At 35.9% G+C, this 21,554-nt stretch overlaps 1 long non-coding RNA gene across 2 annotated transcripts in view; it reads right to left on the bottom strand.

Annotated features, from left to right (window-relative positions):
• Positions 1-3,993: 3,993 nt before the first annotated feature.
• Positions 3,994-21,554, bottom strand: part of LOC126955611 (uncharacterized) — a 132,119-nt gene continuing 114,558 nt past the window's right edge. The window contains exons 3-6 of one of the 2 annotated variants that reach the window (XR_007726001.1): positions 13,489-13,506; positions 12,624-12,655; positions 6,090-6,179; positions 3,994-4,081 (exon numbers count right to left, since the gene is read on the bottom strand). This is a non-coding gene — a long non-coding RNA (uncharacterized LOC126955611). Of the gene's footprint in view, positions 4,082-5,541; positions 6,180-12,623; positions 12,656-13,488; positions 13,507-21,554 lie in introns of those variants that run through there. The other variant, XR_007726000.1, reaches the window with a different exon arrangement.

Raw genomic sequence — 21,554 nt, 5'->3', positions numbered from 1 at the left:
AAGAGAGAAATAGCACTACAATAATAGTATAGAATTTAACTCCCCTACTTTTAACAATGTACAAATCCACCAGACAGAAAACTAATATGAAAAGAGTGGACGTGAACTGCACTATAGACATGGATCCAACAGACATTTTCAGAACATTCGTCCTTTCAGCAGCACACATCCTTTTCAAGCACACACAGAATGCTGTACACTTAGATGATATGTAAGGCCACAAAACAAGTTTCAAGAAATTCAAAAAGATGGCCAGGCGTGGTGGCTCATGCCTGTAACCCCAGTACTTTGGGAGGCTGAGGTGGGTGGATCATGAGGTCAGGAGATGGAGACCATCTTGGCTAACATGGTGAAACCCCATCTCTACTAAAAATACAAAAAATTAGCCAGGCTTGGTGGCAGGCGCCTGTAGTCCCAGCTACTCGGGAGGCTGAGGCAGGAGAATGGCATGAACCCAGGAGACAGAGCTTGCAGTGAGCCGAGATCGTGCCACTGCACTCCAGCCTGGGCAACAGAGTGAGACTCTGTCTCAAAAAAAAAAAAAAAAAAAAGAAAAAAAGAAATTCAAAAAGATTGAAATAATATCAGCTATCTTTTCTGACCACAGTGGTATGAAACTAGAAATAAATAACAGGAGGAAAAATAGAAAACTCACAAATACATGGAAATTAAAAATGTGCTCCTGGATAAATATGCATCAAAGAAAAAACAACAACAGAAATTTTAAAATATCTTGAGATAAATGAAATGGAAATACAACATACCAAAACTTATTGGAAGCAGCAAAATTACACCCAACATATCAATACTGGAAGAACTAATAATGTCCATACTACCCAAAATGATCTACAGATTCACTGCAATCTCTATCAATATTCCAATATTTTTTTTGCAGATATAGAAAAAATTCTAAAATTTATATAGAACCACAAAAGACAAATAGCTACAGTAATCTTGAGCAAGAAGAACAAAGATGGAGGCATCACATGAACCAATTTCAAAATATACAACAAAGCTATAGTAATCAAAGCAGTACGGTATTGATATAAAAGAGACATATAGACCAATGGAATAGAATAGAAAGCCCAGAAACAGGTTATGTGTTTATGATCAACTAATCTTCAACAGAGTTGCCAAAAACTTACAATGAGGAACAGTCCGTTTAATAAATTGTGTTGAAAAAGTTGAAAATCCACATTCATATAAATAAATTTGGATCCTTACTTTACACTCTATACAAAAATCAACTTGAAATGCATTAAGGACTTAAATGTCAGACCTGAAACTTTAAACACTAGAAAAAAAAAAAAAAAAAAAAAACTTCTTGGCATTCATGTAGTCAGGAATATTTTTGGATATGGTCTCAAAACCACAGGTAGCAAAACCAAATATAGACAAGTGGGATTAGATAAAACTAATAATCTTCTTTACAGTAAAGAAACAATCAATGAAGTGAATACACAACCTATAACATGGGAGAACACATCTGCAAATCATCCATCTATTACCTTCTTTAAAAGATATAACTAACTCAAGTAACGGTGTAACAGGAAAAAGAAAAAAATAATAATAAGTACCCCAATTTAAAAGCGGGCTAAGGCTCTGAGTAGAGAATTCTCAAAAGAAGACATACAAATGATCAACAGGTATATAGAAAATGCTCAACATCAATAATCATCAGAGAAATGCAAATCAAAACCACAATGAGATATCCTTTCACACCTGTTGGAATGACTGTAACCAAAAAGAGAAAAGATAGGCTTTGGCAAAGGTGTGGAGAAAAGGGAACACTTTACACTGTTGGTAGAAATGGAAGCAGGTACAGCTATCTATAGTATGGAGAGTCCTCAAAAAAATAAAAATAGAACTATCATTTGCTTCAGCAATCCTACTACTGGGTACTTATCCAAAGTATGTAAAACCAATATGTCAATGAGGTATCTGCATTCGCATGATTATTGCAGCATTACGGACAAAAGCTAAGATATGGAATCAATCTAAGTATCTATAGATGGATTAATTTATAGAGAAAATATGATATTATACACAATGGAATACTACTCAGCCTTAATAAAGAATAAAATCTTGTCATTTGTGACAAAATGGATGAACTTGAAAGACATTATAGTAAGTGAAATAAAATGGGTACAAAAATGGATACAGCATGATTTCACCCTTATGTGGAATTTAAAATAGTTGAAAGTTGAACTCATAGAAGCAGTTAATACAGTAGTGTGTACTTGAAATTTGCTAATAGTCTTAAATGTCTCACAATAAAAAATGTAAGATAGCAGGATATATTAATTAGGTTGATGGTGGTAATCATTTCACAATGTATATGTATGCTAAAATATCACATTGTACAACATATATATAATTTTTATATCATTTATACCTCAATAAAGCTGAAACAATAGGCATTGAGAAAATTACTGCTTCCGGTATTAACAAAAATCATGTTCCTAATAACCACGTAGGTGTTAGAGAAAAATAAAATTTATTATGACCTTACCATATGAGAAAGTGAGCACCACTTTCTCCCATATTTAATCAGACTTTTTTTTTTTAATTCAGCCTAGTAAAGTTCTTTCAGATTTATGTGAAAAAAAGGATTTTATTTTGCTTTCACTGCTGTAGTACAAATTTGATTTCAGATTCTCAGTCTTTTGAATCAGCAAACATAAAATTACTTTGACACAATAAAACAGTTGCAACTGTTTCAGTTTTAGAAAATTAACAGATTTTCTCTTCAGTTCAAGAAAAAAAAATCAACAGATTTAGATGCCTTTGAAACAATACCAAAATCTATAAGATCTTAGACTATTCTTTTTTTTTTTTAAGTTTCCTTTTTTATATTACACTTTTAAATTCTACGGCACCTGTGCACAACTTGCAGGTTTGTTACATAGGTATACATGTGCCATGTTGGTTTGCTGCACCCATCAACTCATCATGACATTAGGTATTTCTCCTAATGCTATCCCTTCCTCAGCCTCCCACCACCCCCAACAGGCCCCAGTGTGTGATGTTCCCCACCCTGTGTCCATGTGTGCTCATTGTTCAACTCCCACCTATGAGTGAGAACATGCAGTGTTTGATTTTCTGTCCTTGTGACAGTTTGCTTAGAATAATTTTAGACTATTCTTAAAGCAGTACAAATGTCCCTGTTGTCCAAAGCTGAGGTCAAAACACACTTTCTAACAGTTGTGAGATATTGTACTATAAATATTTACTGATATTTTAAGAAGAATCATATTGTAGTAGTAGCAGATTTTAAACCAGTCTGCAAGTGTGTTTTTACTTGAACTCTGTTGAGAGTTTCAAGGGATATAATCAATAGAACTGTACATAATTGAATTGCAAAGGATAAAGGAAAAGGCTGAATAACAAAATTTGATCAAAAAGAACTCTTCTTAAGGGAAAAACTTTTTAGAGTATGCTGGAAAATAAAGCTTCTGAAAAGAGCTTGATTACTCTTTAATCACATTAGCAATCTGGAAGCCCTATGTCTAAATGCAGGGAATGCCTTGGGCTTCCCTAGGAAAAGATTATATTGATTACTGCATTAGTCCCTGAACAGATGGATGAGGGTCACAGTACATCATGCCAGAATTCAATGCCATTTGACTCCAGCACTTTCCAGGCAATAAATATGTGGTTGTAACTGATGCTGTTGTTTTATTCTTTTATTTTTACCTTCTAAACACAGTGCCAATTTACTAAATACACTATAATCTACTCCCAAAATACATTCATTAAAAGGAAATAATTTTTTAAAAGGCAGAGTTGCCAGCCTCAATATAGAAATTATAAAAACCCTTTTTTATTTCCATCGGAAATTCCATCTCTAGATTGCTGTAGTAAAAACCTCATAAGCAAATGAGTTGTCTCATTGTCTCCGGACAATGACATCAGGAAATGTCCCAGACAAATCTTTTCTAAAACACAATCCATCTGGTAGTTGCCTAAAAGCAAACTTCAGAGAGAACCAGAATGCAATCCAACTGCTTTCTCAAGTAGCACCCACAGGATCCCTTGCATCTTCAACCGTCATGTCTGTGCTTCACTCAGGTGTGCTTTCCTATTAACAGAAACGAGAGATGTTATATTTATGATATTTTAGCCTGTGACCACATATGAGGCTGGAAGATTTAGCCCCTATTCTTGTATGACTTATAAATACCTTCCTTGTAAATAACCAAGGTTAGGATAAAAGTGTTCTCCTAGAAAAGAGAGTTCCTGCAGGAATTTTCATTTTATTTTTTGAAAACATCAATTTTCAAGTTTTTTTTTTTTTTTTTTTTTGAGACAGAGTCTTGCTCTGTCGCCCAGGCTGGGGTGCAGTGGCCGGATCTCAGCTCACTGCAAGCTCCGCCTCCCGGGTTTAGACCATTCTCCTGCCTCAGCCTCCCGAGTAGCTGGGACTACAGGCGCCCGCCACCTCGCCCAGCTAGTTTTTTTTTTGTATTTTTTTAGTAGAGACGGGGTTTCACCGTGTTAGCCAGGATGGTCTCGATCTCCTGACCTCGTGATCCGCCCGTCTCGGCCTCCCAAAGTGCTGGGATTACAGGCTTGAGCCACCACGCCCGGCCAATTTTCAAGTTTTAAAGACAATGAAATTAATGACTGAGAGACAGTTTTGACTTTGTTTTTATTAACTTGTCCCTCAACTTTCAAATAATTAAAAAATGGGATGCCTAAATCTTAGCATATTTTCTGCCTCCTTCAACTCTTCTTGGAATTTTTAAAAATTGTGTCTCCGCCAGGCATGGTGGCTCACGCCTGTAATCTCAACACTTTGGGAGGCTGAGGCGGGTGGATCTCCTGAGGTCAGGAGTTCAAGACCAGCCTGAACAACATGGTGAAACCCCGTCTTTACTAAAAATACAAAAATTAGCTGGGCACGGTGGTGCATGCCTATAATCCCTGCTACTCGGGAGGCTGAGGCAGAAGAATCACTTGAACCTGGGAGGTGGAGATTGCAGTGAGCCGAGATCGCACCACTGTGCTCCAGCCTGGGTGACAGAGCAAGACTCTGTCTTTAAAAAAAAAAAAAAAAAAAAAAAGTTTCTCATGCTGAAAACCAAACTAGAACATAAAATATTTTGAAGGGCATATAGGGGCTGGAGAAACTATTGCTAGCCCACATTTTATATATTTTACTTCATATGACTATGAATCTCTAACATCTATGTATTTAAGAAACTTAGGTAAAAAATCTATTCAAATAATCATAACATTCAAAATCAAAACAAATAAACACTCTATATGAGTTTCTGGCAATCACTGATTTGCAAGTATAAAATATGTAATAATTATTTAGATCATGCCTATATGTAAAATATGTTTTGGGTTATAATAAAACTACTAGTTATGTGTATAGGACACTTATGCAGCAGGCACTTTCTAAGCCTTGGATGTAAATAATGTCATTTATTCTGTGAAAGTAATTTGACTATTACCATAATTAACATTGTTTTGGACTAGATCTTACCTCAAAATTCATATGTTGAATTTCTAACCCCTAATGTGATAGTATTAGAAGGCAAGGCCTTTGGGACATAATCAGATCATGAAGATGGAGCCCTTGTGAATGGGATTAGTGCTTTATATACGAGACCCCAGAGAGCTGTCTTGCCCACTTCCCACCATGTGAGGGTATAGTAAAAAGTTAGCGGTTTACATCCTGATAGAGGCTCCTCACCAGCACTTGACCATGCTGACTGGCACCCTGATCTCAGACATCCAGCCTCCAAAACAATGAGAAATACATTCTCATTTGCTTTTTATAAGTCACCCGGTCTATACTGCTTTGTTATAGCAGCCTTATATGACACACACTGAAATTGGTATTGAGAAGTGGAGGTGCTGTTGTTGCAAATACATAAAAATGTAGAAGCAATTTTGGAAATAGGTAGTGGGTAGAGGCTAGAAAAGTTTTCAGAAGCATGCTAGAAAAAGCCTAGACTACCCTGAATAAACTTTTCAAGGTGATTTGCTGAGAGCTCAGAGAGAAAAAAGAAGAGCTATCACAAGAACTTCTGTCTTCCTAAAGAGCACCTAAGTAGGCAGGAAGCAGTGGCTCATACCTGTAATTCTAGCACTTTGGGAAGCTGAAGTGTGAGGATCACTTGAGCCCAGGAGCTTGAGGCCAGCCTAGGTAACATAGGGAGACATCTCTACAAAACAAAAAAGATTTTTTAAAAATGTTAGGTGTGGTAGTGCTTGTAGTAACAACTACTTGGACGGTTGAGACAGGAGTATCTCTTCAGGAGGTTGAAGCTGAAGTAACTCATCACATCATTGCACTCCAGCCTGTGTGACAGAGTAAGATCTCATTTAAAAAAAAAAAAAAAAAAAAAAAAAAAAAAAACCCTAAATAATCATGAACAGACTATTGCAAACTATTGACAGAAATTTGGACAATAAATACTATTCTGATGAGATATCATATTGAAATAAAGCACATGTTATTGGAAACTAGAAGAAAGGTGATCCTTCTTATAAACTGGCAAAGAACTTGGAAAATTGTGTTTGTGTTATCATGTTATGTGGGAGCTAGAACTTGCAAGTGATGAAACAAGAGATAGTTGAGGAGATTTTTAAGCAAAGTGTTGGAGTACTGACTTGGTTCCTCCTGAGTGCTTATAGTAAAATGCAAGAAAAGTGAAATGATTTGAAGCGGGAATGATTTAGCTAAACACACACACACACATACAGAGAGAGAGAGACACACACACACACACACGCACTCCCTCACACACAAAACAGAAACAAAATGTAAAGATTTGGAAAATTCTTAGCCTATTCATATTGGAAAAAAATAAGAAAGTGTGTTCACACTAAGAGTGTGACCTAGTGACCATTTGATAAGAAAAATTAGCATGACCTAATTAGCCATCACAATGAAAATCACTCTCTATTCTTCATGAAAGGAAGAGGAAGAATGACTCTTTGACCAAGACAATTCAGAGATCATCAAGGCTGCTGTTCACACCACAGGCTCAGAGTGTAAAGGCTAGGGTTGGGGAAAGGGTGCCAAGCTAGTTCCTCTCTGGTTCAGGTGAGCTGGGATGCCTCCAGCCCATGCATCATGTGTGGGTCCCTACAGAGGGCTACAACATGGTCTAAGCTCATGTGGGAGCGAGGCTGCCCAGACACAGGGCCACAACCCAAGTCAAGGAAAACTTCAGAGAAGGAACCACTGCCTCATTGGGTCCAAAGGATGGAGCCAAAGGGTGTTATTCTCAAGGCTTAAAGTTTGATGAAGTTTTCCCTGTTAAGTTTTAGACTTATTTGGGACTGATCCCCCTTGCTTATTTTCCTGTTTTTCCCTTTGGAAAGGGAATGTCTATCTTATGCATGCCCCACCATTTTATTATGAAAGCACATAACTGTTTGATTACACGGGTTCACAGCTATAGAGAAAGTTTGCCTCAAAATAAATTATACCCTGAATCTCACCTATATCTGTTTTCAATGTTATTTAGATGAGACTTTGGACTTTAGACTCCAGAGTTGATGATGGGAAAGTTAAGACTTCTGAGTTTGTTGGGATGAAATAAACATATATTGCCTGCAAGATATAATTGGGAGAACAGGAGTGGGATGTTATGGATTGAATAAAAAATGTTTTTGTCTTCCCCCAAATTTATATTTTAAAATCCTAGCTCCCAGTATGATGGTATTAGGAGGTGGGGCTTTTGGGAGATAATTAGGTCTTGAGGGTGGAGCCCTCATGAATGGGATTAGCACTCTCATTAAAGAGATTCCAGAGAGCTCTTTCATCTTCTTTTCGCTTTGCGAGATACAATGAGAAATTAGTAGTCTGAGACCTAGAAGAGGTTCTCACTAGAACTGAACCACACTGGCACTCTGGTCTCAGAATTCTAGCCTCCAGCACTGTGAGAAATAAACTCCTGTTGTTTGTAAGCTACTCAGTCCATAGCACTTTGCTATAGTAGCTCAAACTGACTAAGAAAACCCCTAATCTATAAATATTAAAATTAAGATTCAAAAGGCTAAAAATATCTGTGCAATTCACCATAATCAGTAGGTTATGAAAACAGGGTCCTTTTGGACATAGGCGCTTTGAAGAGTAAATAATCAAATAAGCTTCAATTCCACCCTTTAGGTTTAAAATTTCATTCCCAAGTTATGTGAATTTATTCACTAAATTACAGATGTTTTATAATTCCCATCAGATGCTGAAGCCTCTTAATTTATTTGAGTCCTTTGAACTTTTATAAATTTCAACGTTATTTATTTCTACAAAGTTCATCTTCATACACTCCTATTCAACCTATCTTTGCTTATTTTTCTAAACTTTTACAAGAGAATCCCATTTCTGTTTGACTCTACTTGATTTCAGTTTCTTTGCCTGAGATGTGTTTCCCAGGCAGAGCACTACAGCCTCGATTTTCCAGCACTAGAAAACACTAGATAACTGGGATGACAGATGACACAAGTACCCATGAAGAAAATGTCAAGCTATTCCTTCATTGTTGAAGCTGTTGAAAATTGTTGAAGTTGAAACTAGGAGCTTGGTTTATAGCAAATGCACGTGTTAAAATCTCCCTTTTACATTCCTGGTCTCAGGCAGACACTCTGAGTTTGCTGCTTGACAGTCTTCCTTCGAGGGTCCTCAGCAAAACTAGGGAACTCATTGCAGAACAGAGGCTGAGCATGGAGTGTAAGAGAAAGTGCAACAAGGATGGGGAGAGAGTTACACTGTGTCTCTACAGAGGAAGGAGAGAAAACAAAATAGCAATAAATAATCCTTTATGGAAGGAAGATCTTGTTTAAGGACTTCATTTGATTTGCAGTGTAGAAAAAAGAGTAAAAAAAAATACTTGCATTAATAGACCTCCTTCATAAGCACAGTGCCATTGTATATTAAAGAGTTACATTTTCTATGGCAGCTTTTGTATTATTGGGAATAAAAAGTTTGTATTAGTCTTTGTTATCATACAGAAATAAATTAGACCTGCCTTATGAACATACAGTGACAATGGCCTATCTGATAGAAATACAGTGACTTAAAAAGTCTGATGCCTCTAATATACTGTCCAATAGAGAGAAATTATTTCTCAGGTAGCAATAGTAACAGTAGTCTTAGCAGGGGTAGATGTTGTTATTTCAAGGTTGGTCTATGAACCCACATTCACATTCCTTAAAAATGATTTTCATTTAGATTTGCCAGTTTTTGGTTTTTTTTGTTTGTTTGTTTGTTTGTTTTTAATTTACAAAAGTGTGTAACATAAGTCAGGGAAGGGTTTTATGTCCTGTCCTGATAGAGATATTGGTGTGTACTAAAATGAGTCTTTGTAGTATTAATAAATGAAACAAATCGACCCTCTTGATATCAAATAGTTAAGCAGTGATATTGCAATCAATTTATTATAGCACATTGTAAAATATGTTTCTCCAGAATTTCTTCAGAACATTCTTTGGTTGATTTTTTCTAATTCATTTACTATTTCCTAATATATTTTCCATTGAGCATTTCTCCTTTCAAAGTCCAAATATTTTAAAAATTATGTATTTATAAACAGTCTTTAAAAGTTCCTCATTAGTCGTGAAATTAATTTTCTAGGATGTAATTGTTAACCAGCATTTACACTCTTTCCATAAACATCCTGAATGATTAAGAGAAAAAAAATGGATTATAAATTGATTTTCAGTGTTTATACATTTAATAACGTATAAGAGGTTATATAGCTGGTCTTTATCTGTTCAGTATCCACTTTCATAATACCATTTTAATATTTAACAAAGAACTAATGCTTAAAAAATATTATTGTATCATTTATATTTTGGTGTTATGGTTAGCTCCAACACTACTCACCTTTCCTCACCCTCAAGTGCTTCCTTCAGAACCTAGCTATACTCAACTTCTGGATCCTAAAGTACTAATTACCTAATACACAGACCATAGTTTTACTCTCAGATTTTCACTTTTTAAGAAATTGCTGCAAATTCTAGATTTGTTGATTTATGAAGTTTTGTACATTATTTCAAGGATGCATGTTAATATGGTCACAAAAAAACAAAGAACATATTTTAAAATTATGTTGTATCTGTCCCACAGTACCATACTGTGCCTCAGGAGGTGAGAGCTCAATGAATGTTTTTTAAATAGCCAAAATATATTTTTAGCCCACAACATGCTGGTTAGCATTTTTCTAAATCAATTCACTTCCCCCGAAGAAACAGAGACTTGTCGATGTAAGAAGCTTATCCAAATGATAAATATGACAGTTCTACAGAGAAAAACAACACACTGATTAACAATTTAAAAAATCAGTCATGAAACCAAATACTCCCTTCTTGGTATTAAACAATCTATGTGATCACAGCAACAACAACAACAACAACAATCAGCTTTGTCCTAAAGATTTTGAAATCCCTGCATCCCAGAAGTTCATTTAGCAGTGCATGTACGTGTCTCATGGGTGCCTTTATACAACGAAAATACTGAATCAATTATCTCAGGTCTGTATAATTCAGCCCCATTCATGAAGCTGTGGCCTAAGTTTCCTTCTGCTTTCTTCCTGGACAAAAGTAATTCCTTCAACAGAAGAGAAGCATATTTTCCATTCATTTTTTTCTAAGTATTAGAAAAAGAAGTATTGATGCAGCCAAATTGCTACCTAGAACTTTTTTAAATTATAAAAAATATTTTATCTTTGAATTTAAAATGTGTCTTAAAATTGGTCACTCATGTAATTATTTTTCTTTTTGTCTTGCTATTGTAAGAACTCAATGTATAGTACTCATTAAAATTCCTCACTTGTCAACCCTATAAAAGAAGTTAATTAATTTTAAATCTAATTTCTGAAATAGAAGAAAGGAGTAGGGCAAAGAATAAGAAAGTAGAAGAAATAGAAGAATAAGAAAGTAATTCTTTCAAAGGCTTAAATCCACAAGACAAAATCATATTTTAATGTAACTTGCTTCTGGCATATTAAAACCCAGAGCCATCAAAATCATGACAGAAAAAAATGTCACTAAAGAAACTGAGAATATTATTGAAAATTTTATCTGACATTTTATTTATTTGTCATTTGGTTTGGTTTTGATTTTGAGTTTTGGAGTGTTTGGGGTTTTGTTTTATTTTTGCTGTAGGTTGTATTGAAAGAGCCATAGCCACTAATAAGGAAAGGAAAAATAATTTCTGCCTTCTGATTCAGTATTGAGGCAAGTGAAGGAAAACCAACTATCTTTTTCACTAGGTGACAGGAGAGAGGGACAAGGGAAGGGGTAACTGCCACATATAACTAAAATACACTGAACTAAACCAGCAAAGAACTTTGTAACCCCTGCATCAGGGAGCATTTCATCAACAGAGATAAGTGAGCAGAGCAAAATAGCACTGAGCAATACAACAGCCCATGTGAGAATGAATGGCTAATGAAGAACTCCAGCTTGCAAGCATTCTTCATTCAGGGACAGTGGCACCTGTGCCTATGTGTGTAAACTGAAAAATTGTTCTTACAGCTACACATCATGCTTACTGATTGGTATAAAGTAGTATATAAATAAATTCATATCTACCAGTTTCAAAATAAATTATCTTTTGATATACTATGACTACAGTACTTGCAAGTTGTGCATAAGTGCCAACTTACAAAAAAAGAGTTTTTCTCAAGTTTTTGAGAAAACCAAAAATAAAAGTCAACTATACATGTAAACAAAGTTTAAGGGAGCTCTTTTCCTCTACCATTTTTGCTTTAACAAATGAAAATAGTAGTTTTCTCTGTTTTATTAAATTCATATATAGCTATATAATTATATTCATAAATAAACATATAACGGTGATTGTTGTACCTCTGTTTCTCAATTATCAACTCATAAAAAGCCAAACAATATTGGCTTGGGCAATCAAAGCCAGCCACTGTTATAAAGCAGGTATCAGCCACCATTTCCTTCTGCAGCACCTATCACATTCTAACATAATATTGGACTTCCTTATGTGTTTATTGTGTATTTCTCTTCTTAGAAGGTAATCCCCTAAAGGTCAGGTTTCTTATTTATATTTATTGAGAAGATGGATTTTCATCTCCTCAAACAGTACCTGTTTTATAAATATTTGTTGAAGAAATATTTAAAAGAATGTCTAAGAAACTTTTGAAGGTTATTTCATAAATATGTCTACCATGACCGGCAGAAGTTCTTATGTGGTCTAATAATCAGTTTTCACACTTCTATAAAGATATTACTCGAGACTGGGTAATTTATAAAGAAAGGAGGTTTACTCACAGTTCTCCGTGGCTGGGAGGACTCAGGAAACTTACAATCATAGCAGAAGTTGAGGGAAAAGCAAGTACCTTCTGCATTGGGTGGCAGGAGAGAGGGGCGAGTGCAGGGAAAACTGCCACTTACAAACCATCAGATCTCACGAGAACTCCTCACTATTACAAAAACAGCATGGCGGAAACTACCTCCATGATTCAATCATTCCCCATCAGGTCCCTCCTGGACATGTGGGATTACAATTCAAGATGAGATTTGGTTGGGATAAAAAGCCAAACCATATAATCTAGTTACTTTCTGACTCAATGTTGCTGAAACAGTTAAATTATTAATAATTTCAAATTGCTCCATTCAGCCTTAATTCTTACCTTGTCAAAGAGTAGCCTTTGTGTTGTTCCCCCTAGAAATTTTACAGAGAAAATGACAAATAAAATCATTGAAAAAGTATTTATTGGAAAATACATGATATATAGCAATTAATATTCCTCCTGCAGTGTGGATCTGCCATACAAGTTGGGAGGCCCTATGTCAATACCTAACACGTGGTTAGATGCAGCATCATGCATCTTTCCTAAGGTTCTTAAGTTGGCCCCTACACCTGCAATAAAGCTGAAATCGGGGAGTTATTTGTTTTCATAGATATAGCAGTAAATGGTCATTTTCTTTTCAATGTGCATGCCCATGAAATTCCATGTTATTGTATTTTTTATTTTATATTATGTTTTTCATTTTTAATTATTATGGGTATATAGTAGGTGAATATATATATATGTATGGGTGTACATGTGATATTCTGATGCAGAAATACTATGTAATAATCACATCAGGGTAATTGAGGGTATTCATTATCGCAAGCATTTATCATTTCTTTGTGTTAAGAACATTCCAATTTCACTCTTTTCATTATTTCAAAATATATAATAAATTATTGTTGACTGTAGTCATCCAGTTTGCTATCAAATACTGGGTCTCATTCATTGTAACTATATTTTCGTACACATTAATTATCCCCACTTACCCCACTACTACCCAATAAGCTTCCCAGACTCTGATAACAATAATTCTACTCTCTATCTCCATGAGTTCAATTGTGCATCAGAAAGATACAGTTAAATAACTTATGATATAGATAGGCTTTAATCTGACAACTTAATAAATTAAAGGATATAACAAAATTTTCTGGGTTCTGCTTGGTAAAGTAACAAAACAAAAACAAAAACAACACATACTTACATTTTAGGTGTCATCCATCTACTCATTTTTTGAAATCCAAATATGGCAGGTAAACAAAATAAACAACAAACTTGATTTGAGGACAATTGGACTCAAAAGTAATTTTGTTTCTAAAAACTCTCTATATAATTATATTTTCTTCTAAAAAACCTATATACAGTTATTTTAAGGCAATTATTTTATTTAAAAATATAAACATGGTCACCCAATGTCTTAGTCCATTTGGGCTGCTGTAACAAAATATCTTAGACTAGGTAATTTATAAACAACAAACATTTATTTCTCACAGCTCTGGAGGCTGTGAAGTCCAAGATTAAGATGCCAACAGATTTTGTGTCTGGTAAGAAGGTGCATTCTGTTCCATAAGTGGTGCCTTCTTGCTGTGTCCTCGCATGGCAGAAGAGGCAAGGTATCTCTCTGGAGCTCTGCCTTCATAACCTAATCACTTCCCAAAGGTCTCACTCTTAATACGATCATGTTGGGAATTAGGTGTCAATGTATAAATTTGCAGAGGTATACAAACATTCAGACCATAACACTAAAGGGTTATGAAGTTTTGTATGTTTCTTACCTTATAAAAACTTTAAAAATAAATCAATAAACAAGATATCAAGTTAATATAAATTTTATATGTCAACATTTATTGCTAAGAAAATGTTTCAGATGCATATTCCAATAATCCAAGAGGTTTTATAGTCATGCATTTTTAACTATGCACACAAACATGTATCAGCTGTATTTCTATAATATGCTAACATTCACTTTCCTGTAAAATAAATTATGCACACTATATTTTAACATATGACCCTTAAGAGCAAAATTTGACAAGAGACTTGTTTTTCAACCTTTATGCAAAGTTTACTGAAATGGTATTTACATGCAGCAATGTAATCAATTCTATCAACTTCTATTATATTGGAAACAGTTTCATTGAAATATGCTAGTGTAAATGGATTTCAAGATGTTTATTAAATGCCTCATAAGCTTCTTGGCATTACTAGAATATGGACTTAAAATGTTTAAGTCTACATAACATGAAGTAAAATATTTGCAATTATGGTAAAATCTCACTGAGTTATACACTTCTAATTAAAAATTTCCAACAATTTAAACTTATTGGTATGATGCCTGGGATGTTCTGGCTTCTGACCATAGTTTAATGAAAAAATACTTACTAAAGAAGAAAGAATTTATATACACAGAATTCTTGACATTGCATTACGACTACAAATTTCTTACCATAAGGTTGTTAACACAGTTGTTTAGATCATCTGAAACACTATTAACATCACCATTATTGTAGAAGTTGAATTAGGGTCTGCTATATACAAACTTAACATCTAATTTAGTAATTAAGCATTTTTTTTCTTTTTTTAAATAAAAGGGTTACATGTACAGATGTACTACCTGGGTATATTGCACTCAGATAGTGAGCAAAATGCCCAATAGATAGTTTTTCAACCCTTACCTTCCTCCTTCTCTCCCAACACTAGTAGTTCACAGTGGCTATTGTACCTACGTTTATGTCCATGTGTGCTCAAGGTTTAGTTCCTGCTTGTGAGAATATGTGGTATTTGGCTTTCCTGAGTTAGGTCACATAGGATTATGACCTCCATCTGAGTTGCCACAAAGGATATGATTTCATTTTCTATGGCTGCATAGTATTCCATGGCGTATAAGTACCACATTTCTTTAACCAATTCACCATTTATGGGCACGTAGCTTGATTTCATATCTTTGCTATTGTGATAGTGCTGTGTTGAATATACAAGTGCATGTATCTTTTTGTTATAATAATCTATTTTTCTTTGGGTAGATGCCCCATAATGGGATCGCTGGGTCAAATGTTAGCTCTGTTTTAAGTTCTTTGAGAAATCTCCAAACTGCTAATGTACATTTCCACTAACAGCATATAAGCATTCCCTTTTCTCTTCAGCCTCACTAGTATCTGCTGTTTTGACTTTTTAATAATAGCTGACTGGTGTGAGACAGTATCTTACTGTGGTTTTGATTTGCATTTCTCTAATGATTAGTAATGATGAGCATTCTTCATATGTTTGTTCTTTGCCCACTTTTTAATGGGGTTATTTGCTTTGTGCTTGTTGATTTGGTTAAGTTCCTAATAGATTCTGGATATTATTCCTTTGTCAGATGCATAGTTTGTGAATACTTTCTCCCATTCTGGAGGTTGTATGTTTACTCTATTAGCAGTTTGTTTTATCGGGCAGAAGTTCTTTAGTTTAATTAGTTCTTACTTGTCAACATTTGCTGTTGTTACAACTTCTCTGCAGACTTAGCCAAAAATGATTTGCCAAGGCTGATGTCAAGAAGGGTATTTCCTAGGTTTTCTGGGATTTTTATAATTTCAGGTCTTACACTTAAATATTTAGTTCATCTTCAGTTAATTTTTGTATATGAGGAAAGGAAGGGGTCCAGTTCAGTCTTCTACACGTGGTTAGCCAGTTATTCCTGCATCATTTATTAAACAGAGAATCCTTTCTTCATTGGTTGTTATTGTTAACTTTGTTGAAGATCAGATGATTGCAGATGTTTGACTTTGCTTCTGGTTTCTCTAACATGTCCCTTTGGTCTGTATGTCTGTTTTTGTACCAATACCATGCTGTTTTGGTTAGTGTAACTTTATAATATAATTTGAATTTGGGAAGTGTGATGCTTCCAGTTTTGTTCTTTCTGCTTGGGATTGCTTTGGCTACTTGGGCCCACTTTTGGTTCCATATGAAATTTAGAATATTTTTGCTCTAATTCTGTGAAGAATGATGTTGGTAATTTGATAGGAATCACACTGAATCTGTCAATTTCTTTGGGCAATATGGCCATTTTAACAATACTAATTCTTCCAATTCATGAGCATGCGATGTTTCTTCATTTGTTTTTGTCATCTGTGATTTCTTTCAGTAGGGTTTTGTAGTTCTTGTAGAGATCTTTCACCTCCTTGGTTAGCTGTGTTCTTGGATATTTCTTTTTCTTTGTTGCTATTGCAAGTGGGATTCCAATCTTGATTTCACTCTCAGCCTAGACATTGTTTGGGTATAAAAATGCTACTGATTTTCCCACATTGCTTTTGTATCCTAAAACTTTACTAAAGTTGTTTGTCAGTTCTAGGAGCCTTATGGCAGAGTCTTTAGGATTTTTTTGGTACAGAATTATATTTTCAATGTATAGAGATATTTTGATTTCTATTGTCAGTGTATAGAGATAGTTGGATTTCTTCTTTTCCTATTTGAATGCTTTTCATTTATTTCTCTAGCCTGATTGCTCTGGGTAGGACTTCCAGTACTATGTTGATTAGCAGTTCTGAGAGTGGGCATCCTTGCCTTGTTCCACTTCTCAAGGGGAATGGTTGCAGCTTTTGTCCATTCAGTATGAAGTTGGCTGTGTGTTTGTCATAGATGGCTTTATGTCTAGTCTGTGTAGGGCATTTATCACGAAGAGATGCTGAATTTTATTGAAAGCTTTTTCTGCATCTATTGAGATAAGCATGTGGTTTTTGCTTTTGATTCCATTATGTGGTGAATCATATTCATTGATTTGCATATGTTGAACCAGCCTTGCATGCCAGGAATGAGGTCTACTTGATCAAGGTGTATTAACTTTTTGATACACTGCTGGATTTGGTTTCTAGTATTTTGTTGAGGATTTTTTTTATCTATATTCATTGGGAATATGGCCTGAAGTTTCATTTTTTTCACTGAGTTTCTGCAAGATTTTGGTATTAGGCTGATGCTGGCTTCCTAGAATTAGTTAGGGAGGAGCTTCTCCTATTCAATTTTTTGGAACAGTTTCAGTAGTATTGGTACCAATTCCCTTTTGTACATTTGGTAGAATTCAGCTGTGAATTGTGTTCCAGGATTTTTTCTAGTTGCTAAGTATTTTTTCATTGCTGATTTGATTTCAGAATTTGATATTCATCTATTCAGGGTTCAATATCTTCCTGACTTTAATCTTAGGAGATTGTATGCTTCCATAAATTTATTCATTTCCTCTAGATTTTCTTATTTTCATGCATAGAGTTGTTTATATTACACTCTGAGGATCTTTTCTATGTCTGTGGGATCGATTGCAATGCCATCTTTGTCATTTTTTATTGTACTTATTTTGGATTTTTCTATTTTCTCTTTGTTAACCTAGCTAATAGTGGTCTATCAATCTTGCTTATTTCTTTTTGTTTTCTTTTTCTTTTGTTTGTTTTTTTGAAATACCGAGTGTTGATTTCATTGATCTTTTGTATAGACTTTTTCATCTCAATTTCATTTAGTTCTTCTCTAATTTTAGTTATTTCCTTTCTTCTGCTAGTTTTGGGGTTGTTGGGGGTTGGTTTGTTCTTGTTTTTTCTAGTTCCATTAAGCACAAAGTCAGATTGTTAATTTGAGAACTTCCTAGCTTCTTTATGAAAGCACTCAGCATTACAAACTTTCCTCTTAACACTGTTTTAGTTGCATCTCAAATATTTGGTGTGTTGTGTCCCTATTGTCATTAATTTCAAAGTTCTTTTTTATTTCTGCCTTAATTTCAATGTTCATCCAGGAGTTATTCAGGAGCAGGTTTTTAATTAACATATATTTGTGTAGTTTTAAGAGATCATCTTCATATTGATTTTTATTTTGAATACATTGTGGTCCAAGGGTGTTCTTAGTATGATTTCATTTTTCTGTAATTTAGGCTTGCATTATGACTGAACATGTCATTGACCTTAGAATATGTTCCATGTGCAAATGAGAAAAATGTATATCCTGTGATTGTTGGGTAGAGTGTTCTGTAAATGTCTATTAGATCCAATTGGTCAAGTGTAGAGTTTTAAGTCTGGAGTTTCTTTTCTAGACCTCTGCCCTGATGATCCATCTAATGCTGTCAGCGCATGTCAAAGTCTCCCGCTGTTATTATGTTGTTGTCTAAGTTGTTTCATAGGCCAAGAAGAGCTTGTTTTATGATTTTGAGTACTCTAATGTTGAGTACATGTATATGTAAGTCTTTTTGTTGAATTGTGCCCTTTTATAACTATGTAATGTCGTTCTTTGCCTTTCTTAATTTTTTTTTTTGGTTTTAAATCTGTTTTATCTGATATAATAGCTATTCCTGCTCTTTTTTTTTCTGTTTTCACTGTATATATTTCTCCTTCCCTTTACTTTGAACCTGTCTGTGGACATTGTTACATATGGGAAGGTCTCTTGAAGACAGTGTATTGCTGGGTCTTGTCTTTTTATCCAGCTTGATGCTCTATGACTTTAAAGTGGGACATTTAACCCATGTCATTCAGGGTTTGTATTGAAATGTGAGATTTTGATCCTGTCATGTTGTTACCTGGTTTTTATATAGACTTGATTGTGTGATTGCTTTATAGTGCTTGTGGAATATGTGCTTAATTGTGTTTCTGTGGTAGCCGGTATTGTTCTTTCAATTCCATGTTTAGCAGGTCCTAAGGAGCTATGTATCATAAGGCTGGTCTTAAAAGAAATTCTACAAGTGTTTTCTTGTCTGAGAATAATTTTATTTCTTCTTCACTTATTAAGTTTGGTTTGGTGAGATACAAAATTCTTGGTTGGAAATTTTTTTATTTCCAATTACTTAAGGAAGATAAAAATAGGCTCCAAAACTCTCTGGTTTTTAATGTTTCTGCTGAGAGGTCTGCTGCTAGCATGATGGGATTCCCTCTGTACATGACTTGACCCTTCTCTCTAGCTGCTTTTAAGATTTATTATTTTAAAATGTGGTACATATACCTCCATGGAATACTGTGAAGCCATGAAAGGAAACGAGGTTGGTCATTTCCAGGGACATGAATGGACCTGGAGGTTATGCTTAGCAAACTAATGCAGGAACAGAAAACCAAATACTATATGTTCTCACTTATAAGTGGGAGCTAAATGTTGAGAACACATGGACACATGGGGGAAAAACACACACACTGGGGCCTGTCAGAGGGCAGGGGGTGGGAGAAGGGAGAGGATCAGGATGAATAGTTAATGGATACTGCACTTAATATCTGGGTGATGTGATGACCTGTGCAGCAAACCACCATGGTGCATGTTTACCTGTGTAACAAAACTGCACATCCTGCACATGTACCCCTGAACTTAAAAGTTGGAAATTAAACAAAAACAAAAAGATTTACTCTTTTGTGTTGACCTTGGTGAATTTGATGACTGTGTGCCTTCAGTATGGTCATCTTGCATAGGATCTAGCCAGGGTTCTCTGTTTTTTCCTGAATTTGCATGTCAACATTTCTAGCAACATTAGGGAAATTTTTCTGGACTATATCCACAAAAATGTATTTTCTGAGTTATTTATTCTTTCTCCTTTTCTCTCAAGAATGCCAATGAATCATAGATTTGATCTGTTTACATAGTCCCATATTTCTCAAAGCTTTTGTTCATTTTTCTTAAGTCTCTTTTTTTTGTTGTTACTTTCTGACTTAGTTGATTCAAACGACTAGTGTTCAAGCCCTGAAATTATTTCCTCAGCTTGGCCTATTCTGCTGTTCATACTTTCCATTGTATTATCAAATTCTTGTAGTGAACTTTTCAACCCCAGAAGTTCACTTTGATTCTTTTCTAAAAATGGCTATTTTGTCTTTCAACTCTTGGATTATTTTACTGGATTCCTTGGATTGTGTTTCGCCTTTCTCCTGAATCTCATTGAACTTCCTCATCATTCAGATGCTGAATTCTATGTCTGTCATTTCAGTCTTGTCTGACTGGTCAAGAGCCATCACTGGGGAGCTAGTGGACTCATTTGGTGGTATAAAGACACTTTGGCTTTTTGAATTTCCAGAGTTCTTGGGCTTATTTTGTCTCATATGGGAGGGTTAGTGTTCCTTTAAGTAAGATGTAAGCTGAGTATAGACAATTGACTTTGTTTCTGCGTGTTTTCAGATGGTCCAGGCACTTTGCAGGGCCTTGGTGGCTGAATTCTTGTCCTTGGCTTCATAGGGAGAGATATTAACAGTGTATTTTTGTTGTGGTAGCTTGTGCTGCAATCCAGTAGATGATGCTTAAGAGTCATAGCCAGTAGATAAGTTTTTACTCAGCCATGTGGCTCCTTTTTATTTCCTGGCATTTGCATTCATGCTCTGTAGTGCAGTAGGGAGAGAGGTGATCCCCTCACCAAGTCAGCTCCTGGGCAATGGGGGAGCCCCTCCAATCACTGGCACTGTACCTTCATTTATTTTGTCAAGTATTTGACCCACATCTCTTCCTCAGGCAGAGGCATTTTCTGGGCCAGCCCTGAGAGGAAGGCATGCCCCACTCCCATGGCAGACTGCACAGTCCTGAGACTCAGCTTTCCCCGTGCTCTTACAGCGTGGCTCCTCTTCTGCTTAAGCACTGTTCACAAACCTCGGCTTGGCAATTCCAAGCTACCACCACAGCCTTGGGGGTAGCTCAGACTTTTTGTCCTCCTCCTCCCCAGCTTGGGGACAGCAGGAGTAATGACCACTGTGGAAGCAACGTCAGAGAATTTGTCAGTTGCCTCTGGGATCTCCAACCTAGAGAAACGCGGAACCATGGCTGATTGGAGTATCAACCAAGAGTGCAGAGGCTGTACTACGGGCTCAAGCCAGGGGGATCTGCCTGGTGAAGAGCGGGGGCACAAGGGCTCACAGGGAACACAGTCCGGTCTTCTCTCCTTAGGGTGGCTGGAGTGTGCTGGAGGTACAAGCAAAGCAATCAGTCTCTTTGTTCCTTCCCTAGCCTTAAAGGAGCCAGAGCCTATAATGCAGCTGTGGCAATGGTAGAGTGGTTGTTAGTTGTCTCTGGGAGCTCCACCCAGCTGCACTCGGGGCCCAAGCTGGGAGGCCTTGCCTGGTGAAGAGAAGCAGGGGCAGGGACTCAGGACTCACGTGGAAAACAGTCTGGCCACCTTTCTGTATGGCAGCTGCAGTATGCTGGAGACCTGTGACAATTCTCAGGCTCTTTGCTCTCTTCCCAGCCTGCAGGCAGTAGTTGCAGGGACCATGGCAGTAGCAATGAAGCAGACCTGTCAGTTACCTTTGGGAGCACCATCCCAGAGAAACTCAGAACTGCCACCAGCCGGAGTGCTTAGGCAGGCGT

This window comes from Macaca thibetana, chromosome 5 (assembly GCF_024542745.1).
Source record: "Macaca thibetana thibetana isolate TM-01 chromosome 5, ASM2454274v1, whole genome shotgun sequence".
Taxonomy (NCBI): domain Eukaryota; kingdom Metazoa; phylum Chordata; class Mammalia; order Primates; family Cercopithecidae; genus Macaca; species Macaca thibetana.
This window is presented reverse-complemented; position numbering and strand designations above follow the sequence as displayed.